The 13,549-nt window shown below is 43.4% G+C and overlaps 1 protein-coding gene across 1 annotated transcript in view; it reads right to left on the reverse strand.

The window, feature by feature from the left end:
• The window catches only part of SORL1 (sortilin related receptor 1), a 90,193-nt gene that overhangs the window by 75,162 nt on the left and 1,482 nt on the right, over positions 1-13,549 (reverse strand). The window lies entirely within an intron of this gene.

Raw genomic sequence — 13,549 nt, forward strand, 5'->3', positions numbered from 1 at the left:
AAAGAGAAAAACAACAACAAAAATAAACAGAACTAGAGCAGAAAAGACAGCAGAATACTGTATAAACACAGCTAAATCAACAGAGTAGTAAAAACCAACATTTTTAAAAATCCTGCATAAATTAATCTACACTTAAAAGGTAATTATATTATATTTGCTTTAGGGGGATTTCATTTAAAATGAAGCATTTATAAAGTACGATTTAGGCAATGTTTTCAAAGCAGATGGCAAATCCTCATTAAAACGACCATATCAAACAGAAAGGCTCCCCAGAACAATTACAAAGAAACAGGATACTGAATCATAATACGAGGCTTCTGCGCATATACACTAACAAATTTGTGCATTCTTCCGTGGGAAGTGAGTTCACAATCGGTGCATTGCTGTAAACAGTGTTACTCAACCTGAGTAACTTTAAGAGGGGTGGACTTCAACTCCCAGAATTATTTTTAAGATGGGTGGACCAACTCCCAGAATTCCCCAGTTAGCCTGGTTGAGAAACACTACTACGGAAAAAGGCAGGGAGGTGAATTATCCCAGAACAGGGAATCCAAACCTGAAACTCCAATACAATTTTGTGTCCTGTGCAGCTTTTTTCATTTCCAGCCCTAACTTTCTGCAACACTACAATTAAATCACAAATGAAAATTTTCACACACGGGAGAGGGACAAAACTTATTTGGGGAACCCAGTTCCTTTTCAGGAAAGGAAGAAGAGGGGAAGGAAGGAGGAAATAGCTGAGCTTCCATTTCCATACCCAGGTTAAGTTTCCAGTTTTGGTGAAGTGCAGCATCTCTTCTCCAGATGCAACTTTGCCTCCGGCTGATGTCTGCAAACAGACGCATAGAAATCTACCCTCTGCATGATGTCAAATGGAAAATTGTTTAAAGACTTTGGAGCCCTTCCAGTTTGGAGAGCAAATCAATGCTTTCTTCAACTTCAACTATCCTATTTTTTCCCCCTTTTATTTCTTTTGCAAAATGAGAAAATTGTTGAATCGGTCTTCAAAGAGAGGGAGGGGGAAGAGACAAAGAAAGAGAGAAGGAGAGAGAGAGAGAGACAGCTGGTCATTTGGATCCTTTTAGAGAGCCGTTGAGGCCACCAAGCTAAGTGTTTATGGAGATTGTCAGCCATCCAGGTCCTGGTTGTCCCAAAGGTGCTTTTTTTTTCCCCAAGAGGCAATTTGGACTTTCTTGGTTTTTCTCTGAAGACGTTTCGCTTCTCATCCAAGAAGCTTCTTCAACTCTGACTGGATGGTCGGAAGAAGAAGGAAGATGGTGGGAAGAAAGAAAGAAAGAAAGAAAGAAAGAAAGAAAGAAAGAAAGAAAGAAAGAAAGAAAGAAAGAAAGAAAGAAAGAAAGAAAGAAAGAAAGAAAGAAAGAAAGAAAGAAAGAAAGGAAGGAAGGAAGGAAGGAAGGAAGGAAGGAAGGAAGGAAGGAATGAAGGAAGGAAGACAAGACAAGACAAGACAAGACAAGACAAGACAAGACAAGACAAGGAAAGGAAAGGAAAGGAAAGGAAAGGAAAGGAAAGGAAAGGAAAGGAAAGAAAAGAAAAGAAAAGAAAAGAAAAGAAAAGAAAAGAAAAGAAAAGAAAAGAAAAGAAAGTCTATTCTCAGCCATCCAGGCCATGGTTGTCCCAACAGTGTTTTGTTGTTGTTTTTTCAAGAGAAAACTTGGACTTTCTTGGTTTTTCTTTGAAGATGCTTTGCTTCTCATCCAAGAAGCTTCTTAAGTTTCTTCACAAGGCAACAAGGTTACTTTCCTCCCCCTGTCAAAACTGCTCCCAATGGCCTCGTTCTGCCCCAGGGACTTCTAAATGTGAAGCCAGCAGCTCATTAATGGGCTGTTTGTGACTCAGTCCCTGGGGTTGGGCCCCAGAGACCTGGAACCGTTTTCTTGGAGCTGCCCTTCAGAAGTAAACAGCGCAAGGGCGCAGGTGTGCCCCTCCAGGTGACGTCAGCCTGGAGCTGAGCACGAAATGCAACCGAAACGGTCATCAGCACCTCAACTCCACACGAGGTGGGCAGGTCCTGTTAAGGCATGACCTCCTTGAGGAAGGATGAATGTCGTTTTGGGTTTAGTGGTAGGAGGAGACGGATTAAAAGGAAACGTCCAGCTTTCCTCTCCTGGTTTTTGTTTCTGATGAACCTGCCCAAACTGGTCTCTCCACGTACTGAAGCTCCCCCCGTGAATATTGTCTTAAGTTCGTAGGGAATTTCTTCAACTGAGGAATATCTACCAGAACGGGCAAAAAATGTGACACAAATGTAAAGAAGGGCTTTGACTGTACTGCTGTTTTGACTTTGTGGGGGCCTTGGTGCTAGCACTGATGATGTTACTTAGTTTGGTAGTGAAAGGTCTTCAAGAAAACCACCGAGCTCCAAGAGCACCAAGGACCCCACAGTCTGTCTTCTTCTCCTTTCTCCTTCTCCTTCTTCTCCTTCTCCTTCCTCCTCTTCCTCCTCCCACACCTCTCTCCCTTCTAGCACTGATGATGTTACCTAGTTTGGTAGTGAAAGGTCTTCAAGAAAACCACCAAGCTCCAAGAGCACCAAGGACCCCACAGTCTGTCTTCTCCTTTCTCCTTCTCCTTCTTCTTCATCTCCTTCTCCTTCCTCCTCTTCCTCCTCCCACACCTCTCTCCCTTCTAGCACTGATGATGTTACCTAGTTTGGTAGTGAAACATCTTCAAGAAAACCACCAAGCTCAAAGAGCACAAAGGACCTCACAGTCTGTCTTCTCCTTTCTCCTTCTCCTTCTTCTCCATCTTCTTCCTCCTCCTCCTCCTCCTCCTCCGTCCACACCTCTCTCCCTTCTAGCACTGACAATGTTACCTAGTTTGGTGTGACACATCTTCAAGAAAACCACCAAGCTCAAAGTGCACCAAGGACTCCACAGTCTGCTTCCTCCTTCTCCTCCATCTTCTTCTTCATCTCCTTCTCCTTCCTTCTCCTCCTTCTCCCACACCTCACTCCCTTCTAGCACTGATGATGTTACCTAGTTTGGTAGTGAAACGTCTGCAAGAAATCCACCAAGCTCAGAGAACACCAAGGACCCCACAGTTCAAGCCTGAGCCAAAAAAAAAAAAAACACCCCTCTTCTATCAGGATCTTGAATTTGTTGACGTCCCCATGGATACCAAAGGTTGTTGCCATGGCTCAATTTGTGTCTTAATCATCGTCACTTTGAGAATTGGCATCTTCAAATCTTCTCCTCCGAGAAATGGAGCTGACAAATAGTCCATCTCTGCATGTGGACCAATGAAGTGATGGAGATCTGACAGGACTGTACCGCTCTGGGGGGGGGGATGCGTTAAAGTGAATTTATCTCTGCAGTTTAGTGGGGGATGCTGAATGGCTAAATCTTGCTAATTGCTGTTTTTAATTGTTGTATGGTTTCCTTGGAAACTGCCAGGAGTCCTTCACTGATACTCTAAGTATGGGAGAACCCCAAAGCCAGACAGCCAACCAACCCAATCCTTCCTCTCAAAACTCTACCACCTTCTCCTTTTCTCCTTCCCAGCCATGGGCAGAATTTTCGGGTCACAAGAAGCCATGGTTTGCTTAAAATCTGTAGAGATTCTCAACCATCCAGGCCATGGTTGTGCAGTTGCCTCCTGAAAAAAAGCACCTTTGGGACATGGCTTGTTTAATGATGGTTTGCTGAATAAGCAGCCCTTAGCTGCGTTCATGCAATGAGCCAAGTCAAATCAAGAGAATTTGTAAGAACAAGACGGGTTTTCTGCCTATTTCACTATGCAAAGTTTTGCCAGCATCATCCTTCACCTGTTAGACAGGAAAAGGAAGAGGTTTGATTGGACATTGGCCTGGAGAGTAACAGAAATATAATACTTAATTACTTAAGCCTTTAACTGTACGGATGTAAAAGGAGAGAGCAAGGAAGCAAAATGAAACAGCGCTTGCATTCCACTCTTGTGTTCGAGGAGATTTGGCACCGGTTTCATTCTGTCTCTCAGCGTCTCATCGGTTCCCTGGGGCAAAATATTCCCTTCCAAGGTTGAGTTTTTTTTTTCCCTCCTCTGTATAATCAGCATAATAATAAATCACCATGCCAGACTGGAGCAATAACGGCGAAAAGAAACCAGAATTTACGGAAGCTGATTCTGCACGAGAATTAACTGCGCAACAGTTGTAGGGAAGACAATATGTCACCTTCTAAACTATGCAAAAGATTCATAGTTAATCCTTTTCTTCAAAAATCAAGGCATTTTGGAGAGGTCGCAGGAAAACACTTGACAGGCGGCAGGAAACGGGGGGGGAGGAGCTACAATTAAAATTAAGGACCCCAGGTGACCAGCCATCCATTTTCATTACACTCAGGAAATTTTACTCACAAATCAACAAATAGTATCTCATGGCTATGTTCAGTTTAAGCAAAATATATGACAAACTTGGGCTAAGCAGGTTCCATCCGGATGGGTGGGACCGCAACTCATAAAATTGCCCAGCTGGTACTGTCTCCATTCCTGCTAGGAACTCAAGAAATTTCAGTCCTATTATGAGTTTCAAGAAGCAGTTGCCTCCTGCTTGGGAAGGGGGTTGGGCTAGAAGACCTCCAAGGTCCCTTCCATCTCTATTCTGATTTATTGACTGCAAGAGAAGAAGTTGGGGGAAAGTGAAGTGTTTCTCAATTTCAGCAACTTTTAAGCGTGGACTTCAACTCCCAGAATCCCTGAGCCAACATGAATCTTACAAGCTCTTCCTACTCTGAAGTACAAGAGCTCGGCACGGCCACAGACGATCTCACCATTACAAAGGCATTGCTTGGAAATCTGTAGAGATTCTCTGCCATCCAGGTCCTGGTTGTCCCAAAGGTGCTTTTGTTTTCAAGAGGCAACTGGACTTTCTTGGTTTTCTTTGAAGATGATTCACTTCTCTTCCAAGAAGCTTCTCCAGCTCGGACAGGATGGTGGGGAATGGAAGGGTTGATATTCCTTGCAGACAGCTGATCATTTGCATCCTTTTACAGGGTCATGGAGGCCACTTGGAAGTTTATTTGTGTCCTCAGGGTCACCTGAGTGGTGCTCCTGGTTCCTGTAGCCTGCTTTTTATTCCCCCTGGAAATCCATTCCTACTCCCACCCCATTCAAAGGGGTGAGGGATGGGAATAAGAATGGATTTCCAGAAAAAAAAATGCAGGCTACAAGAATCAGGAGCACCACTCAGGTGACCCTGAGGATACAGATAAACCTCCAAGTGGCCTCAATGACTCTCTAAAACAGTGCAAATGACCAGCTGTCTGCAAGGAATATAAATCCTTCCCTTCCCCTCCATCCTGTCAGAACTGAAGAAGCTTCATGGATGAGAAGCGAAATGTCTTCAAAAGAAAAAACCAAGAAAGTCCAGTTGCCTCCAGAAAAAACACCTTTGGGACATTGCTTGGAAGAGCCACAGGCAGGTGGAAGGAAGGGCCACCTGCCCTGACCAATAGATTCTAAGAGAATCCAGGGACCACTCAAGCGAAGATTTGGAAGACCAACATGGGCTTATCCCTTTAGCCAAGCCAATGATCAAGTTGCACTTTCCCTTCAACAACTGCGTCAGGCAGACCAGACAGAAAACAACAACAACCAAAATAAGCTAATTCTACTTTATTCTAAGTTTACATTAACCGAATCTTGCAGGCCTGAAGGGACATTTCTCCTGCCAACTCTTGTATAATCTAAGTTAGGGAGGTTCCTTCCTAAGTTTCTTTCTCTGCCCATTTTGTAGCTGCAGGCTCTGCCCTCTCTTATTTAATTGTTCCCTGAGTAGCAACTTTTCTCCACACTACCATCTCCCAAGGTCGTTTGCACATACCACTGCATCCTGCTTGTAGCGGTTGGGTTTGGTTGGAGGCCAGGGATATGTTGTGCAACAATATGGCTACAACGAACAACTAAGCAATGGGGAACAAACCACAATCATTTGCTACACTCAATCCTTGATTTTATCCAATACTGGCCATCTGCCATGTGGCTTGACCAAACCCAACAGGCATTAAGGCTCCTCTGTCTCATTGTCCAACTGCTGCATAGGTCAATACAGTGGTGGTATTCTACCGGTTTGGCCAAACCAGTTGGCTTCGAGGATCATCTGTGAGCAAACCAGGTTGCTCCGACTATCAGCTGCTGGGTCCTCCCATTCACCCCGAGTTTATACTGATCTTTATTTCCTGCTTTTCAATCTCAGATGCTTCGCGCGGCACAGACGATTCTATTTTTTTAAAAAAACAACCTCATACATATCTGTACCAGGCAAGGAATCCAATGGCAATATATAAAATATGTGGGGTTCTTGGAGTTCTCCAAGCTTGGTTGTTTTCTTGCAGATGTTTCATTACCTAATTAGGTAACATTATCAATGTGAGCACCAAGGACCTCCACAAAGTCAAAATGGTTGTACAAGTCAAAGCCCTAGCGCTTTCTTTTTTACATGCCTCACAATAGGCTTGTCATTTTTTGCCTGTTTCTTGTAGATATTCCTCAGTTGAATCCATAGCTACAAATATTATCTTCTATTGATAGAAAACATGCTTGGATAAACAAGGACATTCAACAGTCTATTCACGGAATGAAGTTCTGAAACTATTACCATTTCCTAAGAAGGATACTGTGATGACCCAAAGGGGTGTGGCACAAAAACAACAAAGTCACAAAAATAGGTAAAGTCCCTTTAATACCTCCAACTTGGCCCCCCAATGTCCAGTTATCCTCGGCTGGAGATCAAACTCTTCCCAAAAACAGTCTACAAAGGGAAGAAATGCAGTCCGAACCCAAAGTACGGATAAATTAGAAATGAAAAAAACCAACACAAACCACGCTGAAGTAATTAACAGGATAGGACAGGATAATGAATTGCAGAATTCCAAAAGATAAGGAAGCACCCACAGTTGGGAGGACGCCAAAACCCAGATAAGCCTCGACAAAGATAATGCACGCTTTGCTTCCAGCAAGGTGCTGTGTGCAAACACCCTTCTTATATCCTGTTCTCCCAGCTGCAATTAATGAAAGGGATCAGGGCCCTTTTCTCTCCCATAAGCCATGTTGCTCCCTTCTCTGTTCCTCCCTGCGTGCCCTAGGATGAAAAGAGGGTGGCCCTGGGTCTTCCTCTGAAGGCCCAGTCGGACTGTGCCCTTCCCCCATTTCTTCCACAGCCATCAGAGCCACACTCCCACTCCCTGTCAGCTGCTCAATCTCCCCCTCAGAGTCAGACTCCAACAAGGGCAGGACAGATACATTCATAGGAGAAAAAGGTACCAAATAAAAAGAGTCCATATCAATCAGAATAAGAGCTGGAAGGGACCTTGGAGGTCTTCTAGTCTAACCCCCTGCCAAGCAGGAGACAACTGCTTGTCACAACTCCAGGACCAATGAGTTTGCTAAGAATCCCATGCATGTATTTTTTTTAAATAGTATCTAAAAGGTCATAGGGACCAGAAGGAAGCAATCAGGTATGAATTATTTTCTGGGGCTGGACTAGAAGACTTCCCAGGCCCCTTCCAGCCCTATTCTATTCTAACATTCTAATGACCACCGTGGATTTCAGAAAACGACTCGACCTCACAATGCAAAACTCTGTCCTTGCAAAGGACGAGAGAGCGGGCAAACACCTGAACATGCAGACAGCTGCTATCAACATGCAATGTTGACACAAGAGTTACCGCTGGAAGCTTTTGAATAACAAGAGCCAGCATTATAATGAAATTGCAAATGGGGATTTCAGATTTGTTTTCTTCTTACAAAGGAGGTCTTGCTGTCCATGTTGGTTTTGAGGCCGTTTTATTTATTTATTTTTTAAAAAAATCCAAGCTCACAGTTGATAACAAGGATAACAAGGCTGTGGAAAGATTTCCACCTGAAAACACAGAAAACGGCAAAGATAAACGGTGTAATTTTTCTGATTGAAAAAAGGTTAGAATATTAGAGTAGAATAGAACTGGGAGGGACCTTGGAGGTCTTCTAGTCCTGCTCAAGCAGGAGAACTTCTACTATTTCAGATAAAGTGTCTGTCTAGTCTCTTCTTAAAAACCTCCAGTGGTGGAGCGCCCATGATTTCTGGTGGCAAGCAGTTCCACTGGTTAATTGTCCTCATTGTTAGGAAGTTTCTCCTTAATTCCAGATTGCTTCTCTCTTTGATTAGTTTCCAACCATTGTTTCTTGTCCTGCTTTCAGGTGCTTTGGAGAATAATTTGACCTCCTCTTCTTTGTGAGGCAGCCCCTCAGATACTGGAATACTGTTATTGTGTGACCACTAATTCTTCTTTTCTTTAGACTAGCCAAACCCAAATCCTGCAGCCGTTCTTCATACGTTTCAGTCTGCGGATATTTGATCATCTTAGTTGCTCTTCTCTGAACTTTTTCCAAAGTCTCAACCTCTTTTTTGTAGCACGGTGACCAAAAGACCCCTCACATCCTGGACATAAACTGTTTCAACTCCCTCCCTCAAAACGACTCTAGAGAGCCCTGCACACCAAAACAAGTAGACACAAGGACAGTTTTCTCCCCAGTGCCATCACTCTGCTAAACAAATAATTCCCTCAACACTGTCAAACTATTTACTAAGTCTGCACTACTATTACTGTTAATCTTCTCATCACTCCTTATTACCCATCCCCTCCCACTTGTGACTGTATGACTATAACTTTGTCGCTTGCATCCTTACGATTTATCGTGACTGTTTCCTAGTTTGACTTGATTGTTTATTGTACCCTATGACTATTATTAAGTGTTGGACTTGATGATTCTTGACTCTTGACAAATGTATCTTTTCTCTTAGGTACACTGAGAGCATTTGCACCTTGTGTGTCCAACTATACTTGGCCAATAAAGAATTCTATTCTAAAAGGAAAAAAATTGGTGGCAGTATTCCAGGTGTGGTCTTACTAGGGTTTTATAAAGTGGTACTAGTACTTCACGTGATCTTGATTCTATGCCTCTATTTATACAACCCAGGATTAGCTTTTTTTAATACAACCTAGGATTGGATTAGGTAATCGTCTCATTTTGAACAGGCAACTGAGCAAAAAAAAAAAAAAAAGCAAGCAACTCACATGCCTAAACATGTCCTTTAGCTATCTCTGGTGGCCCATATCTTATTATTTATTTGCTGTCTGTTTGGAAAGGTGACAATGGAGACATCCTAATGCGAGGGTCTTCAAACTTGGCACGTTTAAGACTTGTGGACTTCAACTCCCAGAATTCCTGAGCTAACATGACTGGAGGAAGAATTCTGGGAGTTGAAGTCCACAAGTCTTAAAGCTGTCAAGTTTGAAGATCCCTGTCCTAACATAAAGAACTGAATATGCTGAAACAGTGTTGGATGATATCGGCTTGACCATATCTGAGATATTGAATTAGAATTTCTAGCGAAGGTTATTAGAATTAAAAGTGATGGGAAGATTGATCTCTGACATGATCTCTAGTATGTACTACAGTCAGGGGACGCGGTGGCTCAGTGGCTAAGACGCTGAGCTTGTCGATCAGAAAGGTCGGCAGTTCAGCGGTTCGGATCCCTAGCACCGTGTAACGGAGTGAGCTCCCGTTACTTGTTCCGGCTTCTGCCGACCTAGCAGTTCGAAAGCATGTTAAAAAAATGCAAGTAGAAAAACAAGGATCCCTTTGGTGGGAAGGTAACAGCGTTCTATGCGCCTTCGAACGCGTTTAGTCCTTCCGGCCACGTGACCACGGAGACGTCTTCAGACAGCGCTGGCTCTTCGGCTTTGTAACCGAGATGAGCACCGCCCCCTAGAGCCAGGAACGACTAGCATGTAGGTGTGAGGGGAACCTTTACCTTTATGTACTACAGTCATGGGACATCAACATATTGTATTGATTTCTGGCTGAGTTTGAAGGACATCCAGAGTTGGCTACTATGGGAACCAAATGCTAGAGAAGATAGGCCTGAGGGGATGTTTTTTGATAGGAAATCCACGTTGCGAAATCAGAATGATGGCCATGAAACAGACAAATCTAGTTTAGCTAAGCAGGTAGTCTTTGCCTTACAGCCATCCATCTACTGACTGTTCAAAGTTACAAAAAAGAAGAAAAAGAGACTTTATTCTGGGGTGCAGAATTCTCAAGCAGTTTAAAAAATGCACCAAAGGATGAAGAAGGAAGCCAAGAATATTCCAGATTTTGACAAATATCTGGCATCCTTAGGGGAAGAGAAAGGAAGGAATTGTGGGGAAAGAAAGAAAGAAAGAAAGAAAGAGAGAGAGAGAGAGAGAGAGAGAGAGAGAGAGAGAGAGAGAGAGAGAGAGAGAGAGAGAGAGAGAAGAAAGAAAGAAAGAAAGAAAGAAAGAAAGAAAGAAAGAAAGAAAGAAAGAAAGAAAGAAAGAAAGAAAGAAAGAAAGAAAGAAAGAAAGAAAGAAAGAAAGAAATTCAGCCATGGAAAGCTGGTGCCCAGGCAAGTGAAATTCCGAGGCCCAAATATTTTGGTTCGGTTTCATAGGGTTTAGAAATTGAGGAAGACTTGACTTTTCTCTTAAATCATCATTTTTTTCCAGCTAATGAACATCTGGTCATTATGAAAGCCATTTCTTAACCTGATGTCTTCCTGGTCGGTTTTGCTCCCTTTGGTATCCTGGAAACAAGATGCCAAGGCAGGAAATAAAATAATAATTAAACCATTGTTGAATTGACAAGATTTGTGCCTTGTGGTTTAAAAAAGAAGGCAATGTTTATTGACTGGGGCTAGCGGGATAGAAATGATCTTAATCTGGATTGCCTCACAGCAACCTCCAGAACACCTTTAAAGCAAACAGAAGGTGCATTGTGTTCTTCACATTCTTTTCCATTGTTCATTAAAAATAGTGGTGGCCCTTTCTGACCATAGTTCCAACTGCCTATTAGAAATGTGAGGAATTCTTTCATTTCAGCAAGGAATTGTGGCTCCTCACAACTCTTATTCTTTTAAAGGCCTTCCTTAAATTTAAAGGTAGCTCCCTTTAAATCTCACATCAGCTGTTACGTCATGGAGAAAGAGGAGAGGGAGATGAGGATATAATTCGGAAAATATTGGACTGTGCAGAGATGGATAGATTGACATTGAAAATAAAAGACGAAGGAGGTACAGAATATTACCTAACGTGGAATAGATTTTATGAGTGGTTAGAGATAAGAGGTCAGAAATTAGATGAAGAAAGATTATTGCTCTGTATAAATTAAACATAAACATGGTTTAGAACTACAAATCTATACATATATACAAGTGAAATACCACTCATGCGTCATCACAAAGTCTCCAGAACCATAAAGCCTACAAACTTGAAATTTGGCACGTATGTTTCTCTTGGCTTCTAGGTGCTCACTAAGAAAGGATTTTTTTCAAAATGACCATCAGAGCATTAGTATTTTGTATAGCATTATTATTAACACGCTCTGATGCTAAGGAGTTCTACTCCCCCTCCCCACCTGAAAAGAAATCTGCTCCAAATGCAAAACACAAGCAGAGGAGTTTCAGTTTCAGTTTCACAGCACCAAGGAGCTTTAGTGCAGAACAGTTGAGCTTAGCCACGCCCAGGTTCCTTGCTGTCTCCTTCTTGCTCAAATACTGCAAATACTGTTTCAGTTTCCAAGCAGCCCTCAACTCTCTCACACACTGACAGGACATTGGCAAGATGAATACTGATGGACGCTGGTAGGCAGAGGCAGAATTACACCCCCCCTTATTTATCTCCCCAAAAACTAAGCCCGACCACATAGTTTCATAGCGAAGCACGGATATAGAGCTAGTATGCCAATATAATCAACAGAATTATAAATAAGCTAACATAAGTATACATTTGGTCAAAATCACTCTGTTGTACCACTATTATTGTTATTAGCATATATGTTACTATCTTTTGTTTTTCTTTTCTTTTTTTCTTTTGTAAAATGATACGCCCTGACAATACATTGTATTCAAAATGTTTATATATGAATAAAAAAAAACTTGTTAAAAAAAAAAAGAAAGAAAGAAGAGAAGGTTGGGACTTGAGGTGTCTCATGGGCTCAACGGAGTCAACACATGGTTGACATCTCAGAAAAAAGCTAACGGGCTTTTATAGGAAAGAGATGGAGAAGTTTGGAGAAGATACCCCTCTGGTTCTTGCACAAGGAATTCCAGCCACGCACATTGGATCAGGGGTCGCCAACCTTTTGGACCTCAGGGACCACCAAACTCATAATTTTAAATCCCGCGAACCAGAGACGCTGGGAAAATCCCAAAAAAACTCTGCAGGAAAATCCCCCACCCCGTTTTCCTACCGATCAATCGATCTTTATTTGGGATCGCAGGATACCGTCTCCAGCTCCGTTCTCGGGGGGAGAGATAGAGAGACTTTTGGCTTCATGCAAGGAAAGCAGCAGAAGCAGCAGAAGTCTTTCTCTCCCGCAAACTCCGCCAGAAATGAGTCTTTGCCGGCGCAGCCTCTTGGAGTAGGAGGCTTTGCAGGGTCCCAGACTCATTTCTGGTGGAGTTTTGGGGAGAGAAAGGAAGACTTTGGCTGCTTTCCTTGTGTGCAGCCAAAAGCAGAAGAAGGAAGAAGCGGAAAGAAGCAGCCCAGTGGCCAGGCAAGGCATGTGGGGTGAGTGGGGCAAGTTCCCCCTCTGCCCTTTCCCCCTCCCCTCAATGCCTCATGTTGTTCGCAATGCAAGCGACTCAAGCTTTGTGTTCCCGCGGGCCATGTGGGCGGCGCAGGCTTGTGTTCCCGCGCAGCCTGGATTAATTTGCTTTGTTGGTGACATTTCTCTGCGGACCACCAAAATTTTCTTGCAGACCACTAGTGATCCCCGGCCCACTGGTTGGCGACCACTGCATTGGATGACCCCCCCGTGGATTTCATCGTTCATAGGCAAGGAAGACCCAAAAGCTACATCCGCGTTGAAGTTCAGTAGGAATCAAGCTCCCGCTATTGTTTGCCGTGGTGGATGGAAATATTAGCACCCCGCTGGGTCTACGGAGATTTTTTTGGTCATCCAGGTGACGGTTGTCCCAAAGATGCTTTTCCAAAATGGGCAACTGGACCTTCTTGGTTTTTGTTTTGAAAACGTTTCGCTTCCCATCTGGGAAGCTTCTTCAGTTCTGGCTGTCTCCGGTGGGGAACATCAGAACAGAAGAAGCATCTTGGATCAGAAGCAAAACATTTTCAGAAACGTTTCGGTTTTGCCTTTCAGGAAAGCCCCTGCGGGACTCAAGCCTGGACAGCTGCAAGTTGCGACACAAGCGCGCGCGCGCACATACACACACACACACACATCCTGGCAAGGAACTATTGTTTGCAAACAGCCAAACTGGGATTTCCAGTTCTTCCAACAGGCCAGAAACAGACCGTGAAGACGTCCATCTGCAAAGCAGGCTTGATGTCCCCTGATTTTTCAGCCCCTCCCCCGCCCTCAAAAAAACCCAGTTTATCTCCAAGCAGGACAACAAACATTCAGCATCAGTCCAAGGGGTCTCTCTCTCTCTCTCTCTCTCTCTCTCTCTCTCTCTCTCTCTTTCTGGACCCCTGCCGAAGCAACCTTTGTGGTGTTCCTCTTTTTGTCAGTAATGGTCTAGGGTCTCCTG

This window comes from Notechis scutatus, chromosome 7, assembly GCF_049901735.1.
Source record: "Notechis scutatus isolate UNSWTSFEM ecotype Mainland chromosome 7, rNotScu1.2, whole genome shotgun sequence".
Classification (NCBI taxonomy): Eukaryota; Metazoa; Chordata; class Lepidosauria; order Squamata; family Elapidae; genus Notechis; species Notechis scutatus.